Here is a 12,662-nt window from a genome sequence, read left to right as displayed (position 1 = left end):
CCAGCGGGTGGCAAATCATGACCCTAGGTAACCTTTTGAGGGCGAAAACCACATTATACTCACCTCTTTGCTTATGTAACATTTTAAAACGCAATCAGCATCTAACTTTGAAAATGTCAGATAATGCTTGCTAAAGGTCAAGATCGCGAACACAATAAATACTACAAATATTTATTTGATATATTTATACACTATATATTATGTATTATAATATTATTACAATAAAAATAAGCATATATTTGATTAAAAAAAATGTTGTAAGATTGTAAAACATTAAAAATATATTTTATATTTTAACATTTAAAAAGTAATTTATTTTTTGCAATGCAAAAATTAGCATCATTACTCGAAATCATATAATGATATATAATCTATTTTGCTGAAGCCAAGAAACCAAGAAGTATTTTTTTAAGTTTTTCTTTGATTAAATAGAAAGTTCAAAAGAACATCATTTGGAAAGTAATGACATTTTAAAGTCTATACTCGTCAATTTTTGCATCCTTTCTTTGTGCAAGTATTACGTAAATTAAAAAAGCACTGTGTGCTTTTGTTGTCCCCCAAATGCGTCTCAATTGACTGGCAGTAACCTGCATTTGAAATATTTAGTCATTATTTTATCTTTTTGGCGGCGTTTATTCCGAGAGTCATTCATTTCTATTGTAGCTTCTTTAACAGAAGCGATTTTGCGTAACCGAGCTAAAACCTTTGATGCCCAACTGCACTGTTTCTCCTCTGATCTGCGGCTGGTGTTGACTCACTCATGTTTGCTCTGTCCCGAATAGCAGATGTTTTTCAGCCTGAATTTTTTTGAGTCACAAACAGGAAAAAGCATGGGATTCAGGGCCAAAGATCTGCTTCATATCTCCGGCGGGATTGTAAATGACCTATTTACATCCTAACTATGAGACGTAAAAGGCTGTCTAAGCGCGGTCGGTGAGAGCTGGGATTATTGATACAAGGTGTTTTCGGTGCGCTTAAGATCAAATTTATATTCAAAAGAGCGAGGAAATCGGAAAACTGATGAGCTCAGAGAGGAAGTTATTTAAGAAGACAACAGGAAATGCAGTGTTTAGGTGGTGAGGACGTGCCTTACATTCATCACAGCCTTAGAAGACAGAGCAGAGCGACGGAGAAACACAACAACATGCGCCTGCTTACGTTTAAGAAAATGACATTTTTCTTTCTATTCGTGTATAAATAGATGAGTAAGCGGCAGAACAGCGAAAGAAGCAGCATCAAGTGTTTATCATTCATGTTGCTTCTTCCGTTAAGCGTCATTATGGCGTTGATTGATGATTTTACAGATTAATATAGCTGGAAGTATCCATATAATAATATATTTATATAATGAGGTTTGAATTTGTCTTGACATCATTTTGGTCATTATGATCGTTCCCAGACTTCTTTTTGATCGCTAATGTCATCGTTGAGCGTGGTTTCTGTGTGTGTTAAATGCTGCGCTTTTAATTATTCGAATAAGTCTTGATATCAGTACTAGTAGAAAATCAGCTTCTACAAGCGTAAAGAACAATTTTATATTTAAAAACACAACCATTTTTATGCTGTGAACATTTTAATGTCAACTTTACATTTGTAAACTTTTTTTTTTTTGCTTTTTTTATGTTGAGGACTGATAAATAGTGAATAATATTATGTATAAGAATTATAATAGATTAATAAATATATGATTTATATTTTTAAAAGTTGAATGTTGTAATGTTTTAATAAAACTGAAAATTGTGTGTGTGTGTGTATTATATATATATATATATATATATATATATATATATATATATATATATATATATATATATAATTTAGGTTTATTAAAGGCATTCAACTTTAAAATATATAAATATATGTATATTTTTATAATATATGAAAATTAAATATATATATATATATATATATGTATATATATATATATATATATATATATATATATATAATTTTATAAAAATATATAATTTTCATATATATATATTTTTTTTCTCAGTTATCACAAATATTTTTCTTTTAATAGTAATAACAATAATTAAATATAATTTTAATCTTTTTTTTATAATTTACCCACACATACATAACTATATATTTGATTAAATGTAGTGCAATATAAATATTTGTAACTAAATATGATTTAATAAAAATCACTTTATTTCAAAATAAGTGCAAAAAGTAAAAAAGGCGCTCCTAAGGTCATCTCGTCTAATTGTCATAGAAAAGTTCTGCCACAATGCAAAAAAGCTTTGTGGTCCACCACAGTAGCTTCATTTAACTCATGCAAGGAATATAATTTCTGGTTTTCTTCCTTTATGCTTTTGCAAAGTTAACTTGAGTATGTGTTTCACGTATTAGATCAGATCCTGCTGCCCGTCGAGGAGAGTCAGTTTACACTTTCAGCTCTTCCTGCACTTAGATAACACAGAATAACTATAAATGCTATTTTTCTGAAACATCTGATGCTTTTTTGCCTCTTGCTCCATACATTAACGCCACTTTGCTTCTCGTTTCTGAACGCAGTGTTAAATCAATCCGTCATGGCACATATAGTAAGTGCAAAACCACAAAGAACCTGATGGCCTCACTCCAGGAGATGCCGCAGTATACCAGAGGCAAAGGAAACCAAGAGCTTCCAGCCAAAGGGAGTCAGTGAAATGTAATATCCTCTCGCTTAAAAACCGTGCGTTGTGCACATTACGCAGCGCGCGTAAATCGTAATGCATCCGTGCCTATCGCGGTGCGTGCACCCAGTATTTGAGCAGAAGTCTCCGTTTTGTGGCGTTTCGGGGTGTTACATTTACATGCAGTCCCCCTCTAAACAGAGCAGAAGTGGTTTCTCCACTGCAGTGGGAGGTGTAGTTCTGTGGAGAAGTCACCGCAGATCAATGAACTGAGCGAAACAGACGGGCTGGGCAAGCCGACTACAGCGAGCGTCCGGTGGGATATCATGCCGCTCACCCTCCTGCAACACCTCATTATTTCTCCCCCGGCAGCCATCCGGTCTTAAAGAGACGTCAAAGGGAGATTCTGTGACGGGGCTGCTCGGTCTCTATGGTTTATAGAGCCGCAGATACAACTTTACCCCCGGCGGATACACGAGAGCGTACCAGATAGAAACGTTCGGTAGAAATTAATTCATCCGTCGGTGGATATTCGCTCGTCGAGGATGATTTTTGCAAATTCCGGCCACACGGTGAGAGGCGTCGCACAACCGCAAACAGGTAAGATCCTCTTTGATGTTAACCGTGGCCCTCGTGTTTATTTGTTGTCCGGGCGGGCTTTTAAAGTCACAATTCAGAGCGATTCGCGCTAACAGGAAACTATCATTCGCACTTTCTTGCGTTATAACAGTCAATGGTGTGCTCCAGCGACGACTGGCGAAGGAAAGACTACTTGTGTCCAAAGCAGCACTTCCATGAAACTAATCCATAAAGAATAGCTGTCATCAGGTGTCTTCCAATCAAATGCTCGCCTCCAATGGGTGTGTTTTTGTTATACCTAGCGCTTCATTTTATTGTGTTATGGCACCGGCTCTCATTCACAATTTTATCGCACCTTTCTCCCCTCCCCGATCAAACCCGTCCCACCAGTTTAAAAATAGGCCTCTATTTGATCAAGATTTTTACGTGTCTCACGCACGTCACTGCATTTTCCTCTGATGGGAATATGCATTCAGAGCCCTGCCTGTCTGTTCTTCTGATAGAGTGTTCGGTTTCAGTGGTTAATCTACTTTACCGTGCTGTAATGGTCAAAAGTCAGAGCGCTGAATTAATGCACCCTCATATGACACTCTTCATTAAAGCCTTCTCTAATCTCCCCCGTGCGTGCATTTCGCGTGCAATACCTGCAGAAACATTCGCTGGAAACGTAGCCCTCCATCGGTCGCTGGAGACCTTATTTTTTAGCGAATTGGTGATTTTTGCCTAATCGCGACCAGGTGAAAATCATATTCGACTTTAATTGTGTGCGCTGTAATGCTATCTTTTGGACACTCGAACGCGTCCAAGTCTTATTTCATTCTAATTTTAGATTTTACGAAGAACATTTTAATGAGAATCGCAAAACAAGTTTGTGAAAATAGCGCTCACGTTATTTTCAGGCTCTGCATGCAGCGAATCATAAATGTTAATGTCGAGAACATGCAAGATTATTTGGCGCATTTGCATTGGTGGAAATTAATTCAGCTGCCTGGACGATTTTTGCAAATTCCTGCCAAATAATGAGGAAGCGTTACGTAATTGCGAACGTAAAACCAGCGTAATTTTATTTTTAGATTTTGCATAAAGTTCAAAAGACAAGGACGCGCGAGATTCACCCGTATGTTATAAATGATGTCGCATAATTGTAAGCGGGTAAAAATCATCATTTGATTGTAATCGTGACCTCGTGGTTATATGTTTGGTTTTAAAGCGTTTTGGTGAAACCTGTAAGCGTACAACCCAAAGTCATAGTAGAGAAAATGAACAATTTTCCATGACAATTACGCACATTTCCTCTCAAATTCTCATTACTTTAATACAAAAAGCATGTGACATTTATATGTCATAATTTAGCATTTCCCACAATTGTAACTAACATTAACAGGAAATAGGAATTGCAAAGTAGGAGTATTTTGGGGTCGGATACGACCTGCTGGTGTTTCCACGCGATTCGCTCTTTTACAGGTGACTTCCGAGGTTGGTTTAGACGGCTTTAGGTGACCCTTGTCATATCAGCGCATCAGGATGGGATTAGATGGTGTCACTGTATCGACCGGAAAGCGTCGGTGAAAGCCTTGATGAGCCGCGTGCTGCGAACGGCGCGCTTCTAACTCGTCGGCGTATGATGAAATTTGATTTATCAGCAGCACGCTAAGAGATTGTCTTCTTGATAGAAGAGGAAGGGAAGAGGAAGGGTTTGGTTGTCACTCAAGAGGATTATGCATATATTCATGGGCCGTGTAACAACAGAGCAGCATCTCTCACAGGGCGAGGGCGGCTACTGGAAGTTCAGCGTATTTCCAGCACGGATATGATGGGCTGACTAGGTCTGCGGTGCTCTGATAAAAGCCCGTCTCTCCCCGCAGAGCTGAATAGTCAAACAGATGTGAGATACAAACAGGCTTTGAGCTCCTAAGAAAAGCCCGTTCCACTCTGGGAATGTGTAGGTTTCGGTCAGGGCAGAGGACCTTCGAGGAAACACTGGCTTCTCGTCTCAAAGATCTTCTTTGTCCGCTCATAGCAGGCCATGTTTGCGCCTCATTTCCTGTTTGCACGGCCGTTCCTCCAATGCAGAGATCGGATGAGCTGTCTCGTTTTGTTTTTGAGGCCTGTCCTGAAGACGAAAAACAGCCTTGCCGTTTCTTGGAAAGCGCAACGTTGTTCAATGCTGAGCGTATGTAAATAAATAAACGAAGCGGGCCCGGCTCTCATTCTGGTACGGAAAAATTAAGCAAAATAATCTCATGAAGTGCAGTTTGGGATGTCCAAATGTGATGCTGTTAAACTATTCATCCTGTAGCGTTTAAAGAGATTATGCGCTTCAAGGACTTCCCGCTTGACCGGCAACGTGACTAACTGTGCCGTTTTCCAGCGTATCCTCTCAGAACACTTGACTAATAGCGTTCATTGTGCTTTGCAGGATGACGAGTTTATTTTCTTCTAAAATAGAAATCAGGGCGTTTTCTCCGAGGCCAAGGAGGCAGTGACTTCTCAGAAAAGAAAGCGGGATGGGAATGTGATCTCCGGAAAGATGAAGGAAATCATCGTTGCTCAATCATCATTAACGTGCTGTTTATCAAAACCGAGTCGTTCCCAAGTTTAACTTCGAGCTCTTTATACGGTTTACAAAAATGCTCAAACTACAATAATACAGTAAAAATGAGTACACTAATAAAGCAAAACCAGTATTTCGGAGCGTTTTAATTACTCATTTTTCACCGTGACACTAACAAGTAAATCATCCCTCTTTAGCTCGTTATGTGCACATTGGCGTGGCGAATGTGATTAAGCGTGGCGTGAATGGAGAAATGCAAGCTAAAAAGTGACAGGGCGTGCTTGTCACTGCATTCTTGCGTTAAAGTTTTCGAGGCAGCGTTAGAAGTGCATCGAAACTTGATCAAAGTCAACCAAACTTTGATCCTAGCAAAAAGAAGCGTTCTGGCAAGGTTCTCTCAAAATTCACGAAGAAGCGTCCTTCAGCACCACGCAATAGACGTTTGTTCAAAGGTGGCTGGTCTTTATTAATGTTCCCGAAGCGTTGTAGTTGTGTTCTTTAAATGTTACCGCTCATTTCAGAGCGTTACGAGAGCGTTCAAAAGACTTGGAATGGAATGTTCGTTATGTCACGTAAACCCAGAATTCTATTTTTTCTTTTGACATTTAAAAAGCGTTGCAAATACGGCTTTTTGAAACCGTTGGGATGTAACTTAATCATGGATTAAAATGCATGGTATGGCTTGCTTGTTGAACAGTGTGAAACCACAAGACTTTCAGAAGACAAAACGCACCACTGATGGAGTCCTTTATCGCCCCGTTAAATGTTTAGTATCAGCAGTGTTGGAGGAATCCATATCAAGGCAGATTTAGTGCAGCTTTTGACCTTTAATAATCCACCGCTGCCTTTTTAAACTCAATCTTGTCTTATTTATGCAGTCTTGTATTTCACGACTTTACGCAGCTGCGTTAGACAATAGCAGAAAGAGCAGCCAAAGGGTTCCCAAGCCATTTCAATAGGACATTGACTCTGTCCTGACCCATAAATGCTGTCTTTGTTGCGTAGACCTTTTAATGAAATGATATTTTGTTCAGCGCTACTGGATTTCATGGAGCTCAGGTCTGTGGTTTTCAGCACCTGCCAATTTTGGCCATTTTCTCTGCTGTCTCTGCTCCTGTGTGGGAATTAAAGCGATAGCTCAGGCTAAAATTAAAGGCAGTCGTCACTTACTCACCCTGACGTCCATCTAAACCTGTATGATTTTCTTTCTTTCGCGATAGATGGCAGGAGAATATCCAAGCTCCTGTTTCCCACGATTATGTAAATGGATAGTGTTTTATTTTTTCACTCCTAAAAAAAAAAAACCACCAAAAATGACAAATGGTAGAAAATTTTAGCTATCGAAAACGCTATATTTTGCGCATAAATCATATAAACTACTTTTATCATGGAAGAAAGAAAATAACGGAGTCAATGGAGGTTAGAAATGAGTGTAATAATATGATAATTTTGGGGTGAGTTGTTCTGGTAAATGTGAGTCAAAGTAAGAGATGTAAACAACAATGCTCAGTGACAGCATAATATAAAATAATATTAATCTAAACAAGCGCATGGCACTATTCTCAATATTTAATTTGACTTCTACGCCTCGTATGAAGTACAAACAACGTTAATATGCTATTATGAGTGTTGAACTCGTCGAGTCCTCTACTTTTAAATGAAAATCTTGTATTTGCATATAAATTGCATAAAGCAGAGCAAAACTGGTTTCTCAGATTACTCCCCCCCGCTCTGAGCCAAGTCATGTTACATGTTCTTTTCTTTAGAAACTTGACTGAATCATACATGCGATTTATTTCCGTAGTCATAATGATGCCTGTATAAGCGCTATGCGCATTTTACATATCTCTCGCGTCAAGTATTGCTTTTATTGGACTAAATTTATTAGTGAGGTCTCATGACTGCAGACGAAGACAGAAGTGGAAGATTAATGGCTGTAAAAAAAAAAAAAAAAAAGAAGTTGTTTCCAAAGATTACTGGAACTAGTATAAATACATCAATTAATTGAGTGTGTTATGTGGCCTTTTTTGTTCTTATTTACTAGCTAATCCTGAGTGAAAACTCTTTCAAGGTTAATCCAACACCAATTGTTCAATGGACCTCCTGAACAAGGTTATGCCTTCAGATTAGATCCTTGCTGATAGAAATACGATGAGTCCATGTGACATGTGAAATAATATCATGTGCGCTACCATATAAAACAAATGGAATGCATTTTCACAATGAACTTTCTGTTAGTTTTACGACGGCTCAGAAGTTGCGTAAAAAAAGGCAGGATGGGAACACTGGAGGACAGTTTCCTCTCTCTGGATCTTGTCCAGTGAACTGTGTCACTGCTGCATACCAGAGATTCGAACGCTTCCTCCTCCTTGTTACTTCCACAAAAGAGCAGGCGGGATAATCACAGTTGAACTGCTAGAGCACTTGAGCAGGAAGACCTCCGCAGCCCAGAACATCTGTGTCCATACAAACAGGACGGAAGTGATGTCTTTACCACACAAGAACTCTTTTATAGCTCAGAGAATGAAGCCAGCAAAGCATTGACCTCAACAGATCCGCAGCCCGTTCGGAAATTCCTGACGGTTTTCAATGCCTTTGGCCTCGCATTTTGGGTTTAAGCTGTTCTGTATAGACAAGTTTGGTATAGATCGGTGTGGCGTTTATCCGATTCTTGTAGCTTGAGCTTGGGTTTTTACATTTGAGTAACCCGTCCAAAATAGTCATATAGAGTACAGAGTCACACCGACTCTAATTTCTAGATTCGTGAAATCTCAACCAATCGCTAAAAAAATGTCTTCGTTGCAGCCGTGAGAACCAAAAAAATGCAAATGCAAAACTTTATGGCTTTTGGTCAAGTCAAAGGAATTTTCTTAAAATAACAACAAATATTGCTTATGCATAAAAGCCGTTTCCAACGGTAACAGTTTGTCGTTTGCACCTTGACTGTAGTACTTCTGTAGGCTTTATTTCGAATCAGATTTTACAGCAGCTGTGCTGTATTACATCACTTGTATCAAATATAATGTTTTGGCATTGCATCAGTTTTGTTGAAACTTCTGATAGAGTTAAAAATGTTGTCAAGATGAGAGAAAATGAGTCGAGTAGATGATTTTATGCTTTTTTTTTTTTTTTTTAGTGGTCATCCCTTCAGGAAATGGTTATTATTATCAGTTCCTCATAGAGTTGCGGTTTGGTTCTTGTGGATGGAAACGTGACAAGTCCATTGGAGTTTCTGTGATATTCACAGCATTTGAATATCATGTAAAATAAAAAGAGTATTTTTTTCATCAAAAAACCTCTTTAAAATTGCATAAAAGGTATATCCAACAATGAAGAGAAAATAGTTTTTTAAAGGTTTTACCTGTAATGTGAAATATTGAGAATATTTTGATTTCTTAAAGGCGGTTCACCCCAAAATTTAAATTTGTTCACTCTCGGGTAGGTCCAAACCTGTGTGAATTTCTGTATGCAACCAGGCTGTTTTGGTCACCATTGATTTCCACAGTGGTAAAAAAATACAGCGGAAGTCAATGGTGCTCCAAAATAACCTGGTTACAAACTTTTTGTGTTTGGAAGAACAAAGAAATTCATGCAGGTCTGGAACTACTCAGAGAGTGAGTAAATGATGACAGAATTTTCATTTTTGGGTGAGCTGTTCCTTTAAGGCATATATGTGTCCCGTGAGAAATAGGACTTTCTTGTGAAACTGTAGATCAAACGGTGTAGTGGAGCAGATGTTTTGGATATTGCAAATTCAACCCATGACATAAAACGCAGTTAGGCTCTTTGTGCACGAGTTTTTACCATAAAGACTGATCTTCTTCAAGCGGTGCAGATCTAGTTCAGTTCTATAAAACAAGAAGGACTCGCGTGCGTTGAGAGAAACCGAGTGGCTTTAGGCTCAAGCTCGCCTAAGAACAAAGCGAAAGGCTTTAGGATGTAGAAATGTTCAGCGCTCACCCTCGGCCTCTCGTGCCGCATTCGCTTCCTTTAGATTCTCGGGCGTCCTCTCCATCAGCCGCGCTCCTAGGTCAGAGCTTCCGGCCCCTGTGGACCCACTTTATGCTGACAACTGCTTTCTGAAGAAGAAGAGACTGCACTGCAGATATGGATCACAGCGTTGCCAGATACTCATCCTCTCACTGACAAACATGAGCAGTGTAGCTTTAGAGCTAGGAGATCCAGGATACCCCCGAAAGATCGATTCGTTGATTCATCTCGCCTTAAATGATTCTCGTTCGAACCTCGAAAATACCGAATTGGTTTCGCTCGTAAAATCCGCCATTATTTGCGGTTACCGAAAAAGCGTTTAATTGGTAGGGCAGAACAGACGTGGGCCTGTTTTATATTGGACGCGTTTTGCAAGCTTTACAAAATGTATGCATGAGATATATTAACTAGCCAAAGGTTCGTGTGCATACACTGTTGCTGGAAATTTGAAATGCGTCAAGAATTGTTTCGAATTCAAATCCAGCTGAAAGGGGCTTAAAACTATTCATTCGCTTTATTGTTTTGCTTTCATTCTTCTTTTTTTTTTTGTATAAGTTCTCAATTAATGCTTATGTTTGATGTTTGTTTTTGCAGATTTTCTAAAGGGTTGTAGATTTATTAAAAGCAACACGTTTTATATTGATGCACCAAAAATGGCATTTTTTTTTTTATTTAGCCAAAAAAACGAAAGTGTTATTCATAAATTGTATTTTTTTAATAATTATAGTTATTGAAAAGCATATGCAAAACAATGCATGTTCTATTGCTGTATATTTGCCATGTTTTGCAATTTGTGTATGAGATAATTTCACTTTAAAATTTGAAATGTATCAAGAATGCTTTCAGTTTAAAAATCAGATCCAGCTGTGAGGGGCCTAAAAATAATCAAATAGCTTTCCTGTTTTGCATTTCCTCTTCTGTTTTCTGCATAAGATCTCATATAAAGTTTATGTTTGGCATTGTTTTGCAAGGGTTGTAGAAATTATAAAAGCAAGCGCTTATTTGTAGTGATGCATTGGAATTAATATCTTCATTTAGACAAAACCAGGAGACAAAGGGTGTTATGCATAATTATGGTTACATCAAAACGTACTCCGTTGTTGGGTCAGAACATGCATAGTTCATGTTTGACATGTTTTTGCGGGCTTTGCTAAATTTATGCAAAAGATACAGGCCAAAGATGCATGCATGCGCTGTTGTGGAAACTTTGACGTGTATCAAGAATTGTTTTGGATTCAGATCTTTGAATCAAAACTGATGAGGTTAAAAATTCCCAACGTTCCTGTAAACGCTGCCTTTAGGCCCAGATTCATCAGAGCTATCACTTTGCTTCCTGTTTTGCTCACGTTCATCTATTTTCTGCATATAGCTGTTTGGTGTTTGTTCCTGAAAACTAGTCTTTCTCCGTTAGGGTTGCAGAATTATAAAAAAAAGGAGCTTAAAGGTTGAAAGCATCATAAAAGTAGCTCGATTTTAAATAACATTTAAAAAAAGCGCAGTTGCAGGGAGCGACATGAGATCGTTAGTAAGTAAATAATGATATAATTTTAATTTAAGGGTGGAGCATTCATGTAAAAACGATCCTAGATTTGACTTCCTTCTTAGTATAATGAAGCGCTGTAGAACGTTTGCGGCTTTTGAGACTCTTGTTAATGTGATAACTCATAATAAGGTGACCGGATCCCAGTTTCACAAGGTGTGTCTTCACTAACAAATGTGAATCTTGTTATTCAGCTGAGATTCGAGACAAAATACACCGTAGAAACAAAAAAAACGGTGGAAAACTGGCAGCTGTGGTTGCTGGAATTCTACCGTAAAAAATATGGTAACAGCGTTTTAGGTTTTGCCATTTTAACTTAAATTTAGAGTTGAAAAATTGAATTAACTGATACAATGTTAATATATGAAATCTGTTTTGTACCTTTTGAAGCGGTGATAACCTCCAAAAGCAAGTGGTGATGAGAAAGTCACATGATGAACCAAAACCCATCACAAAGCAAACATCACAACCCTAATAAACATAACTAAGAAACCCTAAGCATTTTAATGTAAAAACATCACATTTAAACAAAATATAAAATGCAATGTAGGGAATTCTAGAAAACGTCAAGTTATAGTTTTTCATTGTAAATTTCACGGGAACTTACCGTTAAGCATTTAACAGGTTTTCACTGCAGCATTTTCATTTTTTTTAAATGTTAAATTTGATAAGCCGTGATAATTTGCTAAATGTTTGTTAGATTGAGGCACATTTGTCATTAAGCGTCAGTCACAAGACGTTTATTGTGATTAATATTCCGATTTGTTCAAAACTTGGGAAAAGGGTGGGAGTATTTAATTTACTGTAATTGAATTGTATTGAGTTAACATCAAATTACACATTTCAGCTATTTTACTGTATTTTGTGCATTTAAGGCATAAACAAGGCATACAATTTAGTGTATTGTGATTATTGTGATCTTTTAGTATTTTAACATATTTTTTCAGCCGCTTTATTTTGCATTTGATTTTTTGCAGAAGTTTGGGAAATATTTATTTAATAAACACGTATTTACATTTGACATCAAATTGTTATGCATTTCTGCTATTTTACATATTTTGCATTAGGTTCTTATGATGTTTGGGAAAATGTTTATTTTTATTATTAAAATGAGGCATGTTTTCCTTTGAATTTCAAGCAAAGTGTATACTGTACATTGTGATTTTTGAGAAAGACAGAGACATTTTGAGCAAATAAAAGTAAAGTATATATATATATATATATATATATATATATATATACTTTTATTTATTTTGCTCAAAATGTCTCTGTTCAATATTTGATGGATCTTGGACAAAAAAACCCACTATTGGTGAAGAGTCTGCTTTCTGGATTACTATTCGTTTTTTCTCTCTAGTATACTTATTGCTTCTTTTAC

The 12,662-nt window shown here is 37.4% G+C and overlaps 1 protein-coding gene across 1 annotated transcript in view; it reads left to right on the top strand.

Moving 5' to 3' along the window:
- Positions 1–3,205: 3,205 nt before the first annotated feature.
- The window catches only part of LOC122352035 (RNA-binding motif, single-stranded-interacting protein 1), a 56,944-nt gene continuing 47,487 nt past the window's right edge, over positions 3,206–12,662 (top strand). Inside the window, exon 1 of the mRNA XM_043249521.1 lies at positions 3,206–3,221. The gene's annotated coding sequence lies outside the window, so the exon portion shown is untranslated. The remainder of the gene's footprint in view (positions 3,222–12,662) is intronic.

This window comes from Puntigrus tetrazona, chromosome 9 (genome assembly GCF_018831695.1).
Source record: "Puntigrus tetrazona isolate hp1 chromosome 9, ASM1883169v1, whole genome shotgun sequence".
Classification (NCBI taxonomy): domain Eukaryota; kingdom Metazoa; phylum Chordata; class Actinopteri; order Cypriniformes; family Cyprinidae; genus Puntigrus; species Puntigrus tetrazona.
The sequence above is the reverse complement of the archived record's forward strand: the minus strand, read 5'-3'. Positions and strand labels throughout refer to the sequence as shown.